This window comes from Hyperolius riggenbachi, chromosome 11 (assembly GCF_040937935.1).
Source record: "Hyperolius riggenbachi isolate aHypRig1 chromosome 11, aHypRig1.pri, whole genome shotgun sequence".
In the NCBI taxonomy this organism is placed as follows: Eukaryota; Metazoa; Chordata; class Amphibia; order Anura; family Hyperoliidae; genus Hyperolius; species Hyperolius riggenbachi.
In genome coordinates, this window is record NC_090656.1 from 251998055 (window position 1) to 252011044 (window position 12990).

Consider the following 12990-nt stretch of genomic DNA (forward strand, 5'->3'; position numbering starts at 1 on the left):
CGCGGCGAGCGCCTGGGCTGGTTGCTGGGGAGATGCTGTTGCCCCTAGCAACCTGTCAGCGCGCCCAGGGATGAGGGGATGTCTGTAGGCTGCCGTCACCAGGGGAACCAGCGGCCATCAGGGAGGTCGGGCGATCATTATTGCTATTAAGGTGGCCACACACTTTTTTCCGTTTTTATATTTCTTGTCAATTCGAGTTACTATCAGTTTGCTTTATTGATTGTGAAGCCTGGTGCACACTATGCAATTTCCCATTATATGATGAGTCGTGTCAATCATTTCAAACAAGTCTGATCTGATTTCCAATCGATTTGACCGGAAAATCAATTGAAAACCCATTTATAACAAAAAAAATAAAATAAAAACTGTAAACATTGGCCTAAAAGAAAAATGAGATGGGGGGGGGGGGGGGGGAAGATTTATACATACCTGGGGCTTCCTCCCGGAGCAGTGCTTTTCAGCGCTGCTAGATTTGGGCTTAGACGGCGCCGCCATAGACTGTAATGGGAATCAGTCTGAGTTGAAGTTGCTTTAAAAAAACACAATAATTCGGCCTCCAGAAATCGCTGGAAGCCGAATTATATCATTCCCCCACTATCCATGTCGGCCTGGAGGGGGAATAGTAATTAACACGGCCGGGACTTGTGCAGAAGCAGGATCAGCCATATACCGGCTGTATCCTGCGCCCAAGTCTACCGGCGCCGATTTCAAATGTACGCCTTCCTCCAGCTCCCTTTAGGCCATTGGCTCCTTCGCCGTCCTCTTGGTCTGCTCTGATCCCTTGATGGATGATCCGGTACATCTGAAAAGTCGCGCTTCGCAAACCATGCGCGGCCTGACCAGTGCATGCCCCCATTGCCTTCTCATCATGGGACGCGTTCTGTATGCAGGTGCATAAAATTCCCAACGGACTGTGCATGCTTCGACTGAAGCCTACTTGTGGATTCACCGGGCTGGCTAGCAGAGGATCAAGGCGTCCCGGGAGGATAGCAAGGGACCCAACAACTGAAGGGGGCTGGAGGAAGCCCCAGGTATGTTAAGAAAAGAAAAAAAGACCCATCTTGGGTACACTTTAGGTCGATAAATCAAGAAAATATCAATCTATCCTGTACCGTTAAATCAATCAGAAAAATCAGCCATACTGAAGATACTCTTTACAACCTGAAGGGGAAAAAAAAATTCCAATTTGGGTACTTGCCTCTGGATCCAACAGAAGCTACCTGAGTTCTCTGCAAAATCGTCAACAAGGCCTTGTCGGTGGCTTGCGCATGCGCAGTAAGGCTCCCTGCACACTGCAAATCGGATTTGCGATTCCGATCTTCCCTGAATGCTATGAAAAAAACGCAGCGTGCAGTACCGATTAAAAATCGGAATGGCATGTAGTGTGCAGGGAGCCTAACACTGACCCGATTGTGTGTTGCTTTTTCTGCTGAAGTCTGGAGTGTGTCCATGCTTCTGTGCAGGCGCTGTGCTGTTGCTGTCTTGGGCCCAAGCTTCGGTGCTTCCAGTGCTGGAACAGCGAGGTGGGAGGAGACAGGGGCAGCCTCTGGAAGGTCCTGCGGTAAGTATCGCATCTTTAAGCGGACCTGAACTCAGAACTTCCTCTCTGCTCTTAATAAGCATCAATTTTCATAGAACTGAACAAAAATCATTAAAAACTGGAAAATCGATAAATCGATAGAAATTCAGATGTTGGAAATAATCGATCTGACAGGTAAATCTGCCAGAAAATTGTATGGTGTGTACCTAGCATAAGGCTGGATTCAGTGGTCAGTTGCATAACGCATGTGTAAAAATGTGCGTGAACTGCAATGGAGACTGTCCATAGACTTTAATGCAAAGCCTGCATGCAGCAAGTTTAGAATAATGTGATCTGTTACTGTGAACAGGCCAATAGAATTGTATGGGCAGTAAGTTGACCTGCAGAATTTTTCTGCAACGCAACTGAGCACTGTGAACGTGGCCTTAGACAGGCTGTTCTCTATAAACAAAAACGGGGTGGATTTCTCTTTGTTCTCCTTCTCTCCTGTGCAAGAGTTCAGGTCCCCTTTAAAGTTCACTTTAAACTTCCACAGACTTGTTGCAACAGTTCAGGTTGCTGGTGGTGATGTGACTGCAGCTTGCAGCAGCTCCATTGGGTAACGGCAGCAGCTGTGCTGGAGATCTAGTAGAGACAAGAGGACCTTTGTAGTGTTATTAGCCATAAAGTGTGAATTGAGGGCTGTTCCTGCATACATTCATTCCTGGAAGTCTCTCAGCTTAGATAGAAAGCCCAGGCGATGACGGAATGCAAACAGCCATGCTTATTCACATATTAGTCGCAGCAGAAGGGAGTTCTTCAGACATCTGTGACATCTGCAGAGTAATCAGTCAAACAGGTTGTTTTTTTCTTGTATTTTTCTGCTGAATAGCTAATTATAGAGCCTGCAATTTTAATACGGGTGACACAGTAGTGTAGTGGTTAGCACTCTCTCTTTGCAGCGCTGGGTTGAGTCCCAGCCAGGACAATATCTGCAAGGAGTTTGTATGTTCTCCCCGGGTTTCCTCCCACTTCCCAAAAACATCCAGATAAGGGGGCTAGTTCACTTTAGAGGACCCAGCAGGAACTAAATAAAGAAATCCAGCTGACGTGATTGAGTGGACGGAACCCTCTCAAAACTGCTTGGTTTCCAGTAGGTTGTAAAAAACTAAGCACACACTATTCGGCCAATCACAGCGCTTCATGCTGTAGAGGGTGCTGTGATTGGAGGACTGCTCCCTTTGAGGCTTTCTGCTGGGTCCCTTAAAGTGAACTAGCGCCCAGATAAGTTCATAGGCTTCTTCCCAAATTGAACCAAGACTACGACGGACTTTGGGGATGATCAGAGTGTGAGCCACTCTGTGGAGCATTTAGTAACAAGTAGGCACTATTTAAAAACGAAATAATATGAATAATATTGACTGGAGCCACACTGGATTGTTGAATAGGCTGCAGGGTGACAATGTTTGCAATGAATATCAGGCTTTGAGATATACATATATTTGAGGACCATATATTTATTAATTATGCTGTTTATATTGATTGGAGTTATGCAGGTATTTTAAATGAAAGGATTATGTAGTAATATGTAGTTGGGGTTGAGGTATCTGTGCACTCCTCATTTTGAGTTTTTGTCATTGCGCCAGCACTTTATTGTGTAACACCTAATTGAACCAAATACCTATTTAATATTCTACACTCTACATCCTATATGATAGATTTCTCATTGTTTTGGAATAGTGTGTGCAAGTTATACCCGACCATGTAGAAGTATTCCCTGTAGATCCTTTGTGATACTATTAATTATTTATGTCTATGGTATATGCTTCCATTTAAAGGGAACCTGTAGTGAGAATGATTTGGAGGCTGCCATATTTATTTCCTTTTTAAACAATACCAGTTGCCTGGCAGTGCTGCTAATCTTCTGATTCTAAAGCTGGCCATACACTGGCCCGATTTGCCGCCGTTTCGACAGCAAATTCGATCACTGGGATAGAATCTGCTGCCAATCGTTCACGCTACATGCCGAATTTCGATCCATTCCGTCCGATCGCAACGTGCGGAAAATAACAGTCGATCGCCCGCGGGTAAAGAGCGCATCGCTAGCGGCGTTCGAGTGCCCGATGACCGACGCAATAGAGCTGCAATACATTACCTGCTCCGCCGGCACGACTCCCGGGTCTCCGCTCTTCTTCTCTGCTCTGCTCTGGTCTCCGGCAGGCTTCCCTTCTTCCTGTTCCAGCAGGAAGTTTAAACAGTAGAGGGCGCTCTACTGTTTAAACTTCCCCCAGACAGGAAGAAGGGAAGCCTGCCGGAGACCAGAGCAGAGCAGAGAAGAAGAGCGGAGACCCGGGAGTCGTGCCGGCGGAGCAGGTAATGTATGCAGGATGGGGGGGAAGCGGCGGCAGCACCACCACCACCACAGATTGTGAACGGTTTTAGGCTGAAATCGGTTCACAATCAGTTTGCAGTATAGGTAGCCATACGATCCCTCTCTGATCAGATTCGATCAGATAGGGATCTGTCTGTTGGTTGAATCTGATGGCAAATCGACCAGTGTATGGCTACCTTAATACTTTAAACCATAGACCCCAAACAAGCATGCAGATGAGAGGTCTCTGACAAAAATCTGACTAGCTGCATGCTGGTTTCAGGTGTGTGATTCAGACACTACTGATGTCAGAATGTTCAGCAGGACAGCCAGGCAACTGGTGTTGTTTAAAAGGAAATACATAGGGCAGCCTCCATATCCTGCTCACTTCAAATATACTTTAAAGGGAACCCGAGCTGGGAGGGATATGGATGCTGACACGTTTTCCTTTTAGACAATGCACATTGCCTGGCTGGCATGCTGGCCCTCTGCCTCTAATACTTCAAGCCATAGACCCTGAACAAGCATGCAGATCATATGTCTATGACAAATCTGACAAGATTAGCTGCATACATGTTTCAGGTGTGGTTTAGACCCTACTGACCAGAAAGATCAGCAGGACCGCCAGGCAACTGGTATTGTTTAAAAGGAAATAAATATGGCAGCCTCCAGACCAGGCATGGGCAAACTCGGCCCCCCAGCTGTTAAGGAACTACAAGTCCCACAATGCATTGCAGGAGTCTGACAGCCACAGTCATGACTCATAAAGGCAAATGCATTGTGGGACTTGTAGTTCCGTAACAGCTGGGGGGCCGAGTTTGCCCATGCCTGCTCCACACCCTGCTCACTTCAGGTATACTTTAAATATGGTCAGATGTGAATTATACAGGTCTTGCATTTCAGGCACTTATGTGTAAGTTGCCCTAGAACCTGCATGATTTAGATTCATACATATTTAAAAGGATGACTTGGCAACCTTGGTCTGTGTATGAATAGATGAAATGTATGCTGCCCTCTGTATATAGAGTTGTCCATGGCTGATTTTAGGCGGAAGTGGTAGTAGTCCGTTTGTACTTGGCTTGTGAATACCGCTGCATTCTTTAGCGCTGTACTCCTGTTCTGATTAGTGCTGCGGAGAGCTGCACACCACACTTGATGTCAGAGGAAGGGAACGGCTCTTCCAGAATATATGTTTTTGTTTTGCGACTAGGGCTATCGTATTTGTGAGATAAGGCTGGCACCAATAACGCTTACTCACCCTGTACGCATGCATGTTTGGCCGACCACTGTGCATGTTTATGGAAATATCAGCGTAGCACGAATATCTGGCCTAATGTGTCCACTGCCGCTTGCCTTATCTCCAGAGAACAGTAACAGTTGTGCTGTGCACACTCATTGTTTAGTGATTGCTCACATAGAGGATGTCTATCTTGCAATGTGTCCATAGATATCATGTTCCTTCAACCAATTATCAAAAGGGCAATCCTCTCATGTGTATGGGTTTACTTAAAGTGGAAATTGAGCAAAAAAAAATAAATCAATACATTGCAAAGTGAGGAGCTAAAAAATAGAAGGGAGATTAAGAAATGATAGATATTCGCCATGTAATTGGTTCATGTTGTTTGATCCACAATCAGCCTGCAGGGCATCATCTTTACTGCTGGCAGACATGGAAAAAAAAGACAGCAGCAACTGTCATTATCTATAATCCCACCCCCTAACAAAGCGAGGGAGCAGAGGGAGATACTGGATGCTCGGCAGTTGGAAACAGCTGTTATTTCCCACCATGCAACAAGGCTCCCAGACAGGAAACTGTCAGGCCCATGGTTATGACATCACACTGTGGGAGGGGTTTCGCCACAATATCAGTCATACAGAGTCTCCTGATGATCTATTTGGGAAAAGGTAAAGATTTCTCATGGTAAAGGGGGGTATCAGCTACTGATTGGGATGAAGTTCAGTCTTGGCTACAGGTCCTCTTTAAGGGATCTTTTAGACTTACAGCATTGCGTCACTTTACCCTTTTTTACCGCAGCTAGTCGGAATGCCCATTACAGTCAATGGAACACGACACACTGCTCATTATGACAGAAGTGCTCCGGGTAAGGGCCCTTTCACACACGGGCGGTGCAGTATTTTTAGTGCACCCCACTGCCAGGCAATGAAAGTCTATGGAGACATTCATAGTGCTGCGGTACGGCGCAACGAAAGCGATGTTTTCGCCACATCCCCGACGCTGGTCTAGAGCTACCTTACTGGCACAGCGTTTGCGGCGATCTGCGTCAGCCTGGAAGTCATGTTAGTCTATAGCGACGGGGGGATTTAAAAAGTTACCAATGTGCTGCGCCTGCGCGGAATGTATTTTTACAATACACTTCCGTGCACTTCCTCATACCCCAAAGCAGGAAGTGACCACAAGTACGCATCACTTCCTGCCTGGCCAGATGAGGAATACTCGTAGTAACATGGTATTCCCCGGAGGCCTGATATTGGCGGCGCGGGTGCCGCACCACCAGTTTGCAGTGTTGAACCGGCCTGACGCAGAAGCTGCAGTGCGTTTCCGTGCCGTTTTCCCAGAAGTGCCATGCTACACTTTTTTAGACTTTTTGCTTTGGTGTGGTTTGATTGTTCCAAACGCAGCATAACCAAGTGTAAAAGGGTGCCTGAACTGACGCGTCATGCTGAGATAAATTTGTGTATATACAGTGCCATTCCAGCATACAACTAGCCTGGGGTTTTTTTACCCCCTCACTTTGAGGCCTCGTTTACATTGGGTTCTGCTTGCGAGGCCGTTCGCAGTGGCTGTTTTTTTTTTTTTTACTTTTTTTTTCGATTTCTGTGCATTGGCCGTTTTTTTGTTAAGCGCTTTTGCAGAGCGATTGCGTTTTTTCACTTCCTGACGTAAGTCAGGAAGTGAACTCTTTGATCCGGAAAAGAATAAATGCAATGTATTTATTCTTAAAAACCCTCACGCAATCGTTGCAGAAAACGATTTTTTGAACGATTTCCGTTTTCCTATACCTTCCATTGAGGCGGAATCGCCTCACAAATGGTGCAGACACAGCTTTTCTGAGCGGATGGGAAACAAACTCTCTCATAGGGAATCATTGCACAAGCGCTTTCAGGGCGATTGTGAAAATCTCCAGCGCTTAAATGTCAAAAACACCTCTAGTGTGAATGAGCCCTGAGGGCCCTGTCCACAGTGCTCCGCTGCATTGCAAGATAATGCTGCTTGTCAGCTCACTGCCCATACAATCCTATGGGGCTGTTCATCTCTGTGTTGTAAGTGATCACATTATTCTAACTCTCTGCATCCAGGCTTTGGCCTCAATTCACTAAGCTTAACTCCTGTCTTTAATAACTCTTCTGAGCTGTTTTACAGTTATCACGATTATATCACCATGGTGATAACTGTAAAACAGCTCAGAGTTAAAGAGAGTCTGAAGCGAGAATAAATCTCGCTTCAGACCTCATAGATAGCAGGGGCATGTGTGCCCCTGCTAAACAGCCGCTATCCCGCGGCTTAACGGGGGTCCCTGATCCCCCAAATCTCCTCCGTACAGCCGGGGAGCGCTTCCTGCTAACCGCCGCAGCCCTGCCCCACGCACGTCTGTCAGCGCGTATCTCCGCCTCTCCCCCGCTTCCTTCACTGAGAGGGGCGGGGGAGAGGCGGCGATGCGCCGCTGATAGACGCGACTGGAGGCAGGGCTGCAGCCGTTAGCCCTGCCTCCAGGAGCGACCAAGTCTGCGACCAAGTGTCGCAGTGGGGGGTTTGGGGGTGAAGGGACCCCCGTTAAGCGGCGGGATAGCGGCGGTTTAGCAGGGGCACACATGCCCCTGCTAACTATGAGCTCTGAAGCGAGATTTATTCTCACTTCAGAGTCTCTTTAAGCTTAGTGAATTGAGTTTGTATTAAAGCCTATGTCCATGGTATTTCACACTCATTATAACGTGTGTGTGATATGCAACAGACCACTGTGGACCTAGCCTAAGGGTTAACAATTCAGGTATGCAAATTACAGTTTCTCTCTAATGGGACTGTAGTGACTCTCACTGATAACTAACTACAAGCCATAAAACTCTTGCCTGGCAGTGAATAACTTTTGAGTGTACGGAATAGATTAAAAAAAAAAGTCAGTAGTTCATACATTGTGGCTCTTGAACACTAAGGCCACTTTCACAGTGGAATGTTGCGTTTGATGCAACGTTAAAGTCGCACAAAGTGCCCCTAACGCAGCGCATGTAGGTTATGAAATTGGACGTTACTTTGCACTGCGTTATGTGTCTCTTGGTGCACCGAATTTTGAAGGTGATTGAAGTCGCTTCAAAGGCCTTGTTCACATTTATAAATCATCAGCGCTATCGCAAATGCTGAGCGATTTATTGAGCTTTTTTCAAAGTGCTTTTCCCTGAGCTTTGAGCTTAGAAAAATGCTTTGCTGAGTGATTGAGATTTTCACTTCCTGACTTCAGTGAGGAAGTGAACTCTTTCATCCGGAAAAGAATATATACAACGTATTTATTCTTAAAAGCGCTCAGGAAATCGCCATACAAAGCGCTTTTTCAAGCGTATTGCGCTTTACCTATACCTTCTATTATAGCAAAAGCGCTCGGAGAATGGTACAGGCAGCGTTTGCTATTTGCTGGAAATTGAAACACTCATATGTAAACACTCTCATAGGAAATCCTTGCACAAACGCTTATCGCCAGCGCTTAAAAAAGTCTGCAAATGCTCATAGTGTGAACAAGCCCTAAATCAGGGGTCTCAAACGCGCGGCCCGCGGGCCATTTGCGGCCCTCGATACAAGATTTTGTGGCCCTCGCTGGCAAAAGCTTCCTTATAGTTCGCTTCAGTGCTCCCAAGTAATCCGCCGCATCCCCGCCGCTAAACGAGGGCTGCAGAGCCCCCAAATCGCCCGGGGGGCAATCTGCCGGCATTTCCTGGAAGGGGCAGAGCTTTCAGCCTCAGCTCTGCCCCTCCTGACATCAATCGCCGCACGGATCGCCGCCTCTCCCCGCCCCTCTCTGTGAAGGAAGAGTGAGAGGGGCGGGGAGAGGCAGCGATGCGCCGCGATTGTGAAATTCCTTATCCGGCCCAGCCTCATCCTGACTTTGCCTCCTGCGGCCCCCAGGTAAATTGAGTTTGAGACCCCTGCCCTAAATGAACAATGAAAAAGTGATGGATGTACAGCGAGACCAGAAGACTGTATTCAATAGTTGAGGATGGGATTGTGGAGTGATGGCGGAATAAAGGACAAGTGAAGTGAGAGAGATATGGAGGCTGCCATATTTATTTCCTGGTAAGCAATACCAGTTGCCTGGCTGTCCTGCTGATCTATTTGGCTGCAGTAGTGTCTGAATAACACCAGAAATAAGCATGTGGCTAATCTTCCCAGATGTGACAATAATGTCAAACACCTGATCTGCTGCATGCTTGTTCAGGGGCTATGGCTGAACATATTAGAGGCACAGGATCAGCAGGAAAGCCAGGCAACTGGTATTGCTTCAAAGGGAATAAATGTGGCAGCCTCCATATACCTCTCACTACAGTTGTCCTTTTACCAACAGGCCAAAGTGGTGAAACGGATAGATAGAATTCACTAATTGGCGTCCTGCATGTTTCCTGTACTAGAGGCTAAGGGCTCGTTTCCACTATCGCGAATCCGCATGCGTCCAACACATGCGGATTCGCACATGTAATGCAAGTGGATGGGCCTGTTTCCACTGTAGTGTTGTCGAGGTGCGTTTTTTTTCAGCGGTGAAAAAACGCACAAAAGAGCCGCAGAATTCGCATGTGAGTGGAATGCATGCGAATCGCATGCAATGTATTTAATAGGGAAATCCCATGCGTTTTCCCCATGCGTTTTGTGCCGCGAATTCGCATAGGTACCAATGTAAATTCACACAGGCAGTGACATGGTTAAAATCGCATATACCCTCACCTATGCGAATTCGCAGCAAAAAACGCATGGGGAATCGCATCCGCAATAGTGGAAACGAGCCCTAAGGAGAATAACAAAATCAATAAACAGTATGCAGTCTCAACAGATCAATTTAATATCATCATCCCCACAAGTCAATGTAACAAACACATCTGTGTGGAGCCTTGAGACTTTTACGGGGAATTCATGTTACAGTATACTACAAGTTTTTATTACAAAGTGAATTATCTGCACTCCTGTCGGGGATTCACACAGTTTCTCAGCATGACAAGCTGAAACTGAGAGCAGAGACCTGTGTGTGAGAGATAAACAAAGCACACACACAGAGCCTGCAGGGGGCGTGCAGAGGGCATGCATAACTTCTCCCTATCACAGCAGAGCAGTGCATTCCTCTCTATGTCGACAAAGCCTGACAAAGAAAAGACAATTAGATTTATTACGGATACAGTGCAAGTAGAAAAGGCTGCAGTAATCCAGAGCACATTAGAACAGGTACAGGAACTTATAGGATAGAAGAAATAAGGCTGAACATTTTGTTACAGAGTCTCTCTTTAAAGGCTGGATAACACAAATGTTTCCTGGGTATCCCACAAATGCCTTTTTTTTTCATCCCTATTTTCTGCTATGTCAGCCCGGCGCTTAGGCGATCCTGAAAGCAATATGTAACTTCCTCAATCGCTTTTCCATGTCCCCCTGCAGGGGTGAAAATGCCGGAAGCCACTAATTGCTTTTCTCCGACCAGCCCTTAGATATGAAACATCATTGAAAAGGACAACAGAGGTGACATGGATGACATTAAAACCATCCAAACTTATATTGACAAGACACAGAACATTTTTATTGCGCATTTCTCCTGGCGGACTCGGCGCTCTGGGGCTGCAGCCACTTAGGGCCCGCTCCATGGGCAGCCAGGATCATTAGGGAGCCTTGCCCAAACACTCCTTACTGTTTTTTTTTGTACTGTCTTGAGCCGTGGTACAACCCCTAGTCAAATCCTACATCAAAGGAAGCAGCCTTCCCAGTTGACATTTTAATTAAAAACATTGGAGGTAAGAAAACACAAGAAAAACATTAAATACATAGTGGTAAGACAGTGCTGCTTTTTTTCCAGCCGGGTGGGGAATTATGAGAGAATGCAGGGCTGGCACTTGTCTGCACAATTTTGACTGCTGGGTGCTCATCAAAACTAGCTGGGTGGAGCACCCGGCTAAGAGAGCCTGGGGAGAGCACTGAGGACAGTACTCTTAATGCTAACAGTCAATGTTTAAACCACCTATGAACAGGGTGAAATCAAGTACTGTACAATATACAACCGTAGCAATAAGGTATTCTGAGCTGAGCAGTAATTACAAATTCACAGTCTTTCGTGACCAAAACATTTGCCGTCATCAGGAGGAAAACCCCAGCCCTTATAAGGTTCACAAAAATCATTGCCTATAAATAGCAAAACACACACGCACCTCAACCAACCGGCAGTCTCACCTAGCCGGCACAGATGTCCGACTGGATTCACACACTTCTGCTGTTGCTTCTGGGTGAATTCTGGGCTGTGTTTCAAGGCACCTCAGGGCTCTGCCACCTCACTACTGGGCAAGAAGGTCAACATAGAGATTCACCCCCCCAATTTTGGTGCTGTTCACACTACCATGCCGAGGTGAATTTATGGCTGACCTCAACTACTTAAAGCAAACCCAAGGTGAGAGTATTTTAATTTAAACAATGCATATTGCCTGGCTATCCTGCTGATCGTCTGCCTCTAATGTTTTTAGCCATAGCCCCTGAACAAGCATACAGCGGTTCACGTGTTTCTGACATTGTCAGAGATGAAAAGATTAGCTGCATGCTTGTTTCAGGTGTGATTCAGACACTGCTGCAGCCAAATAGAACAGAATGCCAGGCAACTGGCATTGCTTAAAAGGAAGCAAATATGGCAGCCTCCATATCACTCTCACCTCGGATTCACTTTCAGGCCCCAGCTTTTAAATTGCAGCTAGGCCACAACTTGCAAAAAAAAAAAATAAGTATGTTGGTCAGAGAGTACTCCACAGTGCCTGGGGTTCTCCCATTCTCCTGGGGTCTTCTAAGTGCTCTCCACACTGCTCTCACTGTCCTGAGGTCCTGATAAGGGGGCGGAACAGTTACTGTACAATTTATTGCTCTACGGTACAGGACAGAGAGACTCCACACTGCTCCTACTCTCCTGGGGTCTTTCCTGGTAAATATTGCAGCCCTGAGGGGCTTACTGCTGCTGGAACTGATAAGAAAGAGCTGTTGCAACTAGTTCCTGGTATGTATATAGAGTTGGGGTATAGCACTGTACTAGCTGGGCCTATTTCTAACATTGAGCCTCGCTATTGGTGCCGGATAACCAAGATAATGAATTATTTATTTATTGTATTTATAAAGCGCCAACATATTACGCAGCGCTGGACATTAGTTTAGGTTACAGACAATATTTAGGGGTGACATACAGCAATAAGACAATACAGGAATACAAGAAAACCAGATCACACAGCACAGTATGAGTACCAGGTAATGCTTAGTCAGTCACTGGATGGGGCATGGAGATCACACAGCACAGTATGAGTACAAGGTAATGCTTAGTCACTGGATGGAGCATGGAGATCACACAGCACAGTATGAGTACAAGGTAATGCTTAGTCACTGGAGGGGAGCATGGAGATCACACAGCACAGTATGAGTACAAGGTAATGCTTAGTCACTGGAGGGGAGCATGGAGATCACACAGCACAGTATGAGTACAAGGTAATACTTAGTCACTGGAGGGGAGCATGGAGATCACACAGCACAGTATGAGTACAAGGTAATGCTTAGTCACTGGATGGAGCATGGAGATCACACAGCACAGTATGAGTACAAGGTAATGCTTAGTCACTGGATGGAGCATGGAGATCACACAGCACAGTATGAGTACAAGGTAATGCTCAGTCACTGGATGGAGCATGGAGATCACACAGCACAGTATGAGTACAAGGTAATGCTTAGTCACTGGATGGGAACATGGAGATCACACAGCACAGTATGAGTACAAGGTAATGCTTAGTCACTGGATGGAGCATGGAGATCACACAGCACAGTATGAGTACAAGGTAATGCTTAGTCACTGGATGGAGCATGGAGATCACACAGCACAGTATG

At 46.3% G+C, this 12990-nt stretch overlaps 1 protein-coding gene across 2 annotated transcripts in view; it reads left to right on the forward strand.

Moving 5' to 3' along the window:
* Window positions 1-12990, forward strand: part of ARHGAP1 (Rho GTPase activating protein 1) — a 143489-nt gene that overhangs the window by 183 nt on the left and 130316 nt on the right. The window contains exon 1 of one of the 2 annotated variants that reach the window (XM_068260096.1): window positions 58-151. The exons of the other annotated variant lie outside the window; for it this stretch is intronic. The gene's annotated coding sequence lies outside the window, so the exon portion shown is untranslated. Of the gene's footprint in view, window positions 1-57; window positions 152-12990 lie in introns of those variants that run through there. 2 annotated transcript variants of the gene reach the window in all.